The sequence below is a fragment of the Aquarana catesbeiana genome, linkage group LG12 (assembly GCF_042186555.1).
Source record: "Aquarana catesbeiana isolate 2022-GZ linkage group LG12, ASM4218655v1, whole genome shotgun sequence".
Taxonomy (NCBI): domain Eukaryota; kingdom Metazoa; phylum Chordata; class Amphibia; order Anura; family Ranidae; genus Aquarana; species Aquarana catesbeiana.
Window position 1 is genome coordinate 186,641,328 of NC_133335.1, and position 11,064 is coordinate 186,652,391.

The following is an 11,064-nucleotide window of genomic DNA, read 5'->3' on the forward strand; positions in this document are numbered from 1 at the left end:
ACAGAAGACCATTGACACAGGCCCTATGGGAAGAGTTAAGCAGCCCATAGATGATTTGATTATCTTTTCTTCCCCCATGGGTGGAAGGAAAGTAAACAGCCCAATTCCCTTATCAATACAGTCAATGTTGATGGGGGAATCCCTCCTGTAGCGCTATTGTGTTTTGCCGACCGGCAAAACACAATGAATATTGCTAGCGGCTATAGCCTCCGGCAGTAATCAAGTGTACGAAATCCAAAAAGCAGTCGATGGATTGACTTGGGTACAATCAGCCTACTCATACATGGATCAAAATGCCAGCCGTCCCTACCAAACTGTCCGAATTTGGATCCATGTATGGCCGGCGTTAGAGTAAATGGATTTGTTTTCCCTTGCCATATAGCAACGGCCTGTCTTTTCTCCTAATTCTCTAGTCAATAGAAAATCATATCTGATCAGAAAGAGGGGTAGTGACTTTATAAAAATAGTCGCTAGTTCTTGAGTAAGATCTTTTAGTGAACAGTAATGAAAGTGAAATACACCCACCATGTGAGCGTGAGTCAATCTTTTATCATCTTGAGGGATCACAGTTAAGTTAGCTGTATTTCCCAGAATATTATGTGGTTCTCCTGGGTGGAGGCTATCCAGAAAAATGAACTAACTTCAAAAGTCATGCTAAGTAAAAGAACTGCAGTTCTGTGTATCTGCTTCAATGCAAAGTAAGTGCTGTAAAAAAGCTGTTAAGGTGGACCTTCACCCAAAAATTTGAGTTTCATCCTTCCCATCCTCCCCCCAGCCTGGTCAGAAATTGCAGTTTTTTTTTTTTTTTCATGAAGCGATTACCTTTTTTTGAGGATGTCATCCTGGCCAGCCCCCCTTTCTCCACCACGTCCACAATCACCTGGGATCTCGACTCATATCCCAGGAGGCTTCAGGACTAGTCTCACAGCCAGCCGCCATTTTGTTTAGGAATGTTTTGTAAGACAGTAATAAAAGTGATAAAACAGCCTTTACAAACCTACCTCTTTATGCTCTGAGTTTGGTTTAGTCGATCTCAGTGCGCAAGAGAAGTTTTTGAGAGGTAAGACTCTGGCAATATTCTCCCTATACAAACTTCAGTGCAATGTTCTACAAAACTTGTTCCTTTTCGTCTAATATGTTCTATAGCTTATAATGTTTTAGTTAAAAGCATGTCTAGTGGTTTTAGGAACTAAACTGCATGTGAGTGAACTATATATTGAAAACTAACTGAGCAGCATATGTAGACTCTGAAATGGCTGTTTTGTATGAATAAGGGCCCTTTCATATGGGCGTTCAGTCTAAATCCACCTGTCCGTCTATCAGACGGATCCTGACTGTCTAGGAGTTAACAAATGTTAACGCACACCCAAGTCAGTTTATGTCCTGACATAAACCTCAAAAAAAAGATCGGAAAATCCAATGTCTCCCTCTCATGCCCTCAAAGGGTAACTCCACTTTCATGGCGAAAAAAATAGCGAATAAAAGGTTAGTAACAAATCACCGGGATCACTCAGAGACTTCCTGCCAACCTCTATGGAATCATAAAATGTTACTCCTCAGCTGTCCTGTCACTAGCGAGCAAGATTCGGCAATGTTTGAGGTAGCGTTTCCACAGAGGAAAGAATGTGGACTGTAAATTGCGATTGACTTGGAAACAGACAGAAAGGGAACACTGTGGACATTATGAGATAATAGTCCCTTATCTTTTGAGTGGAGAACAGTGGAAAGCAATAGTCACCATCTTTCCAAAGGGTCATCCATCAAGACTAATGCCCCGTACACACGGTCGGACATTGATCGGACATTCCGACAACAAAATCCTAGGATTTTTTCCGACAGATGTTGGCTTAAACTTGTCTTGCATACACACGGTCACACAAAGTTGTCTGAAAATCCGATCATTCTGAACGCGGTGACGTAAAACACGTACGTCGGGACTATAAACGGGGCAGTAGCCAATAGCTTTCATCTCTTTATTTATTCTGAGCATGCGTGGCACTTTGTGCGTTGGATTTGTGTACACACGATTTTGTTGTTGGAAAATTTTATAGCCTGTGTGTCGGAAAATCCGATGGAAAATGTGTGATGGAGCCTACACACGGTCGGAATTTCCGACAACAAGGTCCTATCACACATTTTCCGTCGAAAAATCCGACCGTGTGTACGGGGCATAAGACTGTTACTAAGATCAAAAGAGGAGGAACTGCTGTTAAATCTGGAGAGAAACGATCCCCCATATCTCACTGAGGCAATTCCTTTGAATCCACTGGGATAATCGAACTGATTATTTTACCCATTGGAGGAATACCGGAGGATCCACCTACTTATGGATGATAGTGGAGATCTCTGGTCCTATTTGAATGCTATTTATTTCTTTTATTAAGGTGAGAGTTCTGGGAGACTTTAACATAAAGAAGCCATTCATAAAACATCCAGAAATATATATGGACACTTCTCCTTTTTAATACGTTTATTGATACCTGCAGGCTGTGAAGACGGCATAAGCTATTTTTTCACTCACTTACTCAGAGGACTATGTAGCATTATCTATCAACATAATTTATTTATATTTTTTTGGGGGGGGATTTACTCACATTTCTATGATTTGTGGATATATGATGTATCATTATTTCACGTTTTTGGAGGAACTACTCTGACACTTTTAGCTATTTTGCACATTTATTCCTCATTTTTTCAGTTATTTATGCATTTTGGACACTTGATTGTAATTTCTGCACACTGTCACTTTATTGCATCACTCTTTTTGCTGTTTTTTCACTTATATACTCCTTTAGGAGACACTTTTTCATTTTTAGTGTATACATCCCATCGCAGTGTTTTTTTAGTGATTATGTTGTATGCGCGAGATCACTTTATTTAATATAATGTGTACAGAACACCCCCTAGAAAAAGCATTTCCTGCTTGTGTGATGGGCTCACTGATTTTCCCAGAAGTCTGCACTAAGATACAAGTCAGATTTCCGGCATCCCCTGCAACAAAAATCTCATTTTTAGTGAGATACTCCCAATAGGAACACGTCAAAAGGGATGCAGTTTTTCTCATTAGAGCCCTAAAGCAGCAGCAGGTGGTTGCTAATTATGAAACCACTCCCATTAGACTCACTTAGCACAGGGGCACAGAGGAACAAACAGTGATTTCTGCAGAATAACAAAAGGTAGGAATCAGCAACAAAGTTTGTTATAATCCTTACAATGTACATAGATCACCCAGAGGGGAATGTTTTTTTCTCAACAAAAGTGGAGTTACGCTTTAAGTCCATTTATATTCAGCTGAGGATGGCAGACTGAGGACTGGACACATGTGTGAAGATTGACTACATCTGCTGCAGATTGATAGTGGGTTATACCTGCAAGGAGTTTGTTAAATTTCCTTTTCAGTATGGCATTTCTCTAGCTACATAGATGCCAGCAGCTTGGATAACGAATTCACTTCTGTCATCAAGTCATATATATTGAGGTAAGGGTGTGTAATGTGCAAAACACAAAAAGCAGAACGTATAAAGTCCAAGTTTAATTTTATCCAGATGCTTGTATTATAAAAGCCTCTGTGTTTCAGGGGTTCAGAGGGTCCCCTTTATCAGTGTAAAAAATGCTCTGTTTGTTTGGGGGTGTCTCGATTCTAATGAAGGATGACTAGGTCTTAAAATAAGTTTTTGGTTTATTTACAAATAGGGGTGTAAATACATTACAGTTACAAATAAGGAGTTGGGGAAAAGGGAATGAGGTGATAGACAAGACAAGACCCCTTTCGTCGCCTAACAGTCATCCATCCTCACCAAATCTCTAACACACCCCAAGGCCCTTGTCTAGCCTGAGACCCACCCTGTGAAGGGTCCCAGCAAATCAAGTCCTTGATCCTTTGTGGAAGACATCTTGACCCAAAGGATCATAAAGTTCATTCTTATCCCAGGCTCAGAGCTGAGTTTCTTTTGAGCAGATGACCACACAAGATGTCCTCATCCCTCCCCCTCCAGGAGGTATGCTGTCATGCTGGCCAGGTTTGGGCAGTAAACCCCTGCAGGGGTCCTGGTTTTCAGGATGAGCATCCACTCCTTCCACCTTCAGGAACCATACTCTCCCAGTGTGAGGGCAAAAAATAGTCTTAGGAGTCCTACTGGTCAAATAAGAATGTCCTTGTGTATTCATCTATACCTCTTTGATGTTGTTCAATATACAGTCCTAATTGGTCTCTGGAGAAGCCACATTTAGTTCATGTCCATGTTGGATTTATATCAATTTTTAGCAAATATTACAATCAGACTTGGTACTTTTAAATGAAGTGTGTAATGGACTGATACAGTTGGAAGGATCCTGAGAGAGTATTAGTATGGTAAGTAATGGGCATGTGAAGGGAGCATACTAATTATCCCTCAGGATGACTACAGGCATCCAGCACACACTTCATGCAACAATACAAATCCCTGATGATGGGGGGCCCTTTGAATGTCCCAAGAACACTGGCTTTTCATGCTGCAAGAGTCAGAATAATATTTAAAAATCTGGACCTTGTAAGATCTGCTCTAGTGCGTTCCTCCTTGCACAGCAAGATCCTATTCAAGCGAAGAGTCCTTCCTTCAAGCCACCACTCCTAGGAGAGGTGCTTAAGGATAATTATTTCCTCTATATTGCTTAAGACTTGACTAAAAAAAAACGTAATGGTGTAAGAGATCATCACTTCCTCTATACTGCATTAGACCTGCTGAAAACACTTAAGAGAGCCAGCGCCCCACAACTTCCCTTTACAGAAAATTAAGTCAAGCCATTGATTCATCAATGACGTGCGGACTAAACCCCTGTTTTTAACGCATACTGTTAGACAGGTTAATTTGGTTGTCTGTAAGCTGGTGGTAAGTAGGCTTGGATTTTTTCCTGGGCATTCCCCAGGCTTTGTTGGTATCTGTCTGTTCCTGTCAATGTGCCTGTTATGTCTGTGTCCCACCCTCCCCTTGTTAGTTACCCTTCTGGGTTATTGGTGGGGGGTCTGGTTAGCTCCCCCGCTGGGATGTTGGTGGGGGGTGGTCCGGCGCCTGTTTTGGCTGCAGGGGCTGGGCCTGTGGGGACTATGGGAGTGCCGCAAGGGGGCTTCCAGGGTATGGGTGCCGGTGACATGCTTGTACAGCATTTGCTGGCTGCGCTCTTAGCGTTTAGGGGTCCTGGAACAGCCATGCCTGGGGTTCTGCTCTCCCGGTTGCAGCATGGACAGCGGGGGGTGGGCCGGGGGGGCGCTACGGCACTGTCTGGTGTCCTCCCAGTGGTGGGGTCACCTCCACCACCATTGTCGGGGATGGCGGTTTCGCCATCGCCGGAAGTGGTGTTGCCCACGCCTCCGCAGGCGGTGGTGGCGGTTCCGTCGCATACTGCGGTGGTGACAGGGGCGTCGCCATTAACAGTGGAGTCATCAAAGGATCGGGTTCCTGCGACGGTGTCGTTGTCTTCGCGGGTGGGTAGGAGTACAGGGACGCCAGGGGTGTCGATGGTAGACGGAGTGTGGCTGGCGGATGCAGAACGGTGTGAGGTTTACGTTTGCTATGAGGGCCCCCTTGGTTCCCATCTAAAAACAGAGGTTAGGGAGAGGATCTAGAAAGGGGAGTACATAGAGATCTTCTCGCTCCTTCTGCTGGAAAAGTTTAAACTTACAAGATTAAGCCGGACGTGAGCAAAAAGGAAGAAGAGGAGAAACTGCGTTATCGGCTGATCCCTAGAACGTTTGCGAATTGGTCGCAGGCGTTTCACATTTTAGTGAGCGTCATTGGGGAGAAGGCTCCGGACAATTGTTTCAGGGCTGTTCTGTTACCTGGATTTCATCAGTGAGGCAAAGGGTTTATGGGGGGGTGGCTTGGCTTAGGTACTACGAGCAGTTCCGGCGGCGGAAGGCTTTTCTGCCGTCGTTGCGGTGGGATCAAAAAGATATTGGGCTGTGGATGAAGCTCATGACGCAAGCCAGGGTGGTGCCGCCGCCCTTTCATAGCGGGGCCGGGGGGTGCCAACACCTTGTCACCATTGGCTGTTGAGCGCAAGGGGTTCTGTTGGCAGTTCAATGAGCGAACCTGCAAGTTCGGGGGAGCCTGCTGCTTCTGACATGAGTGTTCGGGATGTGGAGGTGCCCACCCGTGGTCTAAGTGCTTCCAGAAAAGTAAGAAAGCGGCCGACGCTAGAAAAATGGAGGACTCTGGTGAGGGTGGAAAAAATGGCGCCGTATCCAAATAGGTACCCTAACAGGGGGGCTGCCTGGACGTTGTGGGTGGGTTTTAGGGATGGTTTCACCACTCCGAGCACGTTGGATAGGGTCCCCCGTGTTTCTCCTAATCTTAGATCAGTGTACGAACATCCGGAGGTGATGGGAGGTAAGTTGCATAAGGAGGTTGAGTTGGGGAGGATGGTGGACCCGTTTGAGGGGGCGCCGGTGGAGGACTTAGTGGTTTCCCCGTTGGGCGTGGTGCCGAATCAATTCCGCCTGATTCATCATTTGTCTCATCCAAAATAAAAGATGCGATTGATCCGGCGCGCTGTATGGTGTCTTACACTTCGTTTGACAAAGCAGTGGGTACAGAAATTCAGAAGAGGGGCACTCATGGCCAAGACCGACATTGAGTTGGTCTTGGCCATGAGTGCCCCTCTTCCTATTGCCGGTTCATCCGGATAGTGTGCGTTTTGTTGAGTTGTTGCTGGGAGGGTCAGTGTCACGTACCTGGTAGGTGGAGCCCAGAATGCAGGGAACGGCCTCTCGTATACCTCCGACTCGGGAACCCCTGGTAGTGATGACAGGGGCTCGAGAGTGCGAAGGGGCACAAGTGCCTGACTGGAAGGCTGGAGCAGAGAGCTGAATCGGGTAGTCAGCTGGGAGGTGTCCTGTAGTCCAGCAGCAGGATGTATACAGCAGGGAGGTGTCTTGTAGTCCAGCAGCAGGATATAGACAGCTGGGAGGTGTCTTGTAGTCCAGCAGGATGTAGACAGCAGGGAGGTGTCTTGTAGTCCAGCAGCAGGATGTAGACAGCAGGGTACAGGCAAGCCGGGTCAAACACAGGTGGGCAGATCAGGTACAGAAGATAAATCCGGGAGAATAGTCAAAGTCCAAAAGCTGAGATCAGGGCAGGCAGAAAACAGAGTAGTCAAAGTCCAAAAGCCAGGATCAGGGCAGGCAGCAAACAGAGTAGTCAGGAACAGTCCAACAGGTATCAGGTAGCAAATGCAAGTAACAGGGCACAAGGGGTCTTCAGGAACGCTGTAGACCGGACAGCAAGGCAGCAGTGGAACAGTCCTCTTTAAATGGCCTCTTTGGCGCCAAGTGCTGTCACAGGGGGCGTGCGCCCACGCGCGCCTGTACGCCGCTATTGCGCATGCGCGTACGCCCGTTCGCGCTATTGCGTGCGAGTGCCAGATGGCGCTTCTGTGCACAGGCATTCCTTTAAACTTCAGTTTGCTGAGATATTTGCAAGAGGGCTTTTCCTGACAGTCAGTTTTTCGTGGACAGGTGCCTTCCTATGGGTTGCGCTATCTCTTGCTCGTACTTTGAGTTGTTCAGTACCTTCCTGGAATGGGTCATCAAGGACTTGTCTGACCCTAGTTCAGTCTTGCACTATCTGCACGATTTCTTGGTGATAGGTCCGCCGAGAGAGCGGGCTTGTTCCATTTTGTTGGCCATGTTGCAACATGTCTTTCAGGTTTTTGGGGTTCCCCTGGCTGGAGAAAAAACGGAGGGCTCAACCACAGTCCTGAAGTTTTTGGGTATCATAATTAATACTACACTGATGGAGTGCAGGTTACCTAGTGATAAGCTGGAGGATCTTCAATCGACTGTGGCTGCGGAGGCTAGGCGGTATAAGGTTCAGCTGAAGGAGCTGCAGTCCTTACTGGGAAAACTGAACTTTGCATGGCAGCCGCGACTGAGGGAGTCAAGGCGCCACATCATTTCATTCGGTTAAGTCAGGAGCATCGGGCGGATCTGCAGGTTTGGGATTCCTTCTTAGAGCAGTGTAATGGTAGGTCTTTTTGGTTGGGGCCTGTGGTTCAGGTGGCTGGGCTGGTGTTGTTCACGGATGCGGCGGGGTCGGTAGGATATGCTGCTTATTTCAATGGGAAATGGTGAGCGGACCGGTAGCCGGTGGAGTTGGCGGGGTCGGCGCTAGTGCGTAACCTCATGCTGTTGGAGTTGTTTCCAATAGTGCTTGCGTTGGAACTGTGGGGCATGGAATTCACCAACCGGAGGTTTCATTTTCATTGCGATGACTTAGGTGTGGTACAGGCCATCAATTCCCTGTCGGCTTCTTCTTTGCCAGTGGTGCGCCTGCTGCGACATCTGGTGTTAATATGTTTACGATTGAATATTTGTGTGTCTGCTGTACACATCCATGCGGTGGAGAATGAGGTGGCTCATGCGCTTTCTCGTTTACAGTGGGAGGGGTTCCGTCAATTGGCGCTGGGAGCGGAGCTGCTGGGAGTCCCGTGCCCCAGGTACATGTGGGAACTCGTCTTGATACCGTGATGGCTTTGGTGCGGCGCTCAGTAGCAGACGCTACGTGGCGAGGGTATGAGTGGGTATGGCAGGAATGGCTAGAGTTGTGAGTGATGTCGGCGGTTGTTGCAACAAAGAGGAAAGGCTTCAGGTACTTTTGTATTTGCTGGGTAAGAATTGCGAAGAAGGGGTGTCGGTTGCTGTGGTTAATAGGAAGATGTCGGGCCTTGCGTTTATGTTCCAGCTGAATGGGGTGGAGGATGTCAGGAAGGCATTTATAGTGCGGAAGGCTTTGAGGGGTTACAGACGGGGGCGAAGTAAGCCGATTTCCAGGAGGCCAGTGTCATTGGGGTTGTTAACTAACTTGGTGACTAATCTGCCCCAGGTTTGTTTTTCTTCATTTGAAGCACAGCTGTTAAGGACAGCTTTCGTGTTGGCCTTTTTTGGGGCCTTGAGGGTGGGTGAATTGGTGAGCCCCTCGAAGTCGGTGGTTGGAGGTCTGGCACTGTCGGATGTATCAGTAGCGGACAATTCGATTACGTTGATCATCCCTAGATCAAAAACCGATCAGTTGGGTAAAGGGGCTAAGGTGGTGTTGGGTGCGGTGACTGGGCTGGAGTTATGCCCGGTAAGGGTTATCCGGGAGTGGTTAGGAATACGGCCTTCCGGTGGGGTTTCTCTTCTGGTACATGACAATGGATCGCAGTTGTCGCGATATTAAATTTGTGTCTGTGTTCAGGAAGTGTTTAGTGGCAGGGGGTTTCTCCCCTTGCAGCTACTCATCTCATTCATTTAGGATTGGGGCGGCTACGGAGGCGGCAAAGTGGGGTGTCAGTGACCAGATCTTGCAACGGATTGGTCGCTGGGAATCTCAACGATTCCGACTCTATGTTCGCCCTCATTTACTTTGAAGGGTTATGGGGAAGGGTCTGGGGGTGAAGCCCGGGTAGATGGGTCCTGTCTGGTGTTGTTTTGTAATGTCTTTATGTGGTGTGGTATGTTAATAATGGGGTGGTATGAATGAAGATTGGTGTGTGTGTATCTGTTTCCCTTTGTGTCTTTCTGTCTTTCAGGCCCGGTGTGCCTGATATGGATGATGGGGCTCTCATACGTCTATTGTGGAGCAAGAAGGGCCTTGGTCAGACGGGAAGGAAGGCAGTTGGGTTTCCCAAGGGAGGAAGCTTCGGTGCGGTGGATTGGGATTCCGGGCATGCTGTGGGCCCGCTTACTTCCTGAAGTGCAGCGGTACGCGAGGCTGGATAGGCCCCTGGATGTGCTGTTGTTGCACATAGGGGGTAATGATTTGAGTATCAGGGCCTTGAGGGATCTTATTCGGGATGTCAAATGGGATTTCTTACGTTTAAGGTTAGCATTTCCGGAGACAGTGGTGGTGTGGTCAGATATGATTGGCAGAGCAAATTGGAGGGGTGCCCGGTCTGTTGAGCGAATCAACAAGACCAGGATAAACAGGTTAACAGATAGGTTAACAAGGCTGTGGCCACATTTGTGGTTCGCAATGGTGGATTGGTGGTCCACCATTTCGAGTTGGAACAGGACATCGGTCTGACACGGCGGCGCATGCAGATGCAGCGGCTGGGTGCTCTGTACAGCAGTGTGAGAGGATGACTGTTTGCTATGAGCGAGAGGAGCTGCTGGCTATTTGCTGTAGGCAGGAAAATGCTGTGTGTACTATAGAAGGCCAGGACTACGCTTTAGTGCCTTGGGTTTCATGTCCTGCCCCACTATATGCCCTGCTAGGAGCTTTGCCAGAGATTCAGCACTTTGGGAAGTGTGCTGAGACTGCAATCGATGCCATGGCAGCTGCTGCAGAGCTGACAGGAAAACAAGAAAAGCACTGGAGGAAAAGCAAGCAAGCTAAGCAGTGGAGGTGAAACACACTAAAACTTCCCCTGGAGAGCTCATGCTTAGCTGAGTGTGCTGAGGCTGCCGTTAAAGCATCCAAAGGAACTGTTGGAGGTGCTGATGTTTTTCTTGGGAGTAGGGATGAGCTTCGAGTTCGAGTCGAACTCATGTTCGACTCGAACATTGGCTGTTCGCAAGTTCGCCGAACAGCGAACAATTTGGGGTGTTCGCGGCAAATTCGAATGCCGCGGAACACCCTTTAAAAGTCTATGGGAGAAATCAAAAGTGCTAATTTTAAAGGCTAATATGCAAGTTATTGTCATAAAAAGTGTTTGGGGACCCAGGTCCTGCCGCAGGGGACATGGATCAATGCAAAAAAAGTTTTAAAAACGGCCGTTTTTTCAGGAGCAGTGATTTTAATAATGCTTAAAGTCAAACAATAAAAGTGTAATATCCCTTTAAATTTCGTACCTGGGGGGTGTCTATAGTATGCCTGTAAAGGGGCGCATGTTTCCTGTGTTTAGAACAGTCTGACAGCAAAATGACATTTTGAAGGAAAAAACTCATTTAAAACTACCCGCGGCTATTGCATTGCCGACAATACACATAGAAGTTCATTGATAAAAACGGCATGGGAATTCCCCAAAAGGGAACCCCGAAACACAATTAAAAAAAAAAAATGACGTGGGAGTCCCCCTAAATTCCATACCAGGCCCTTCAGGTCTGGT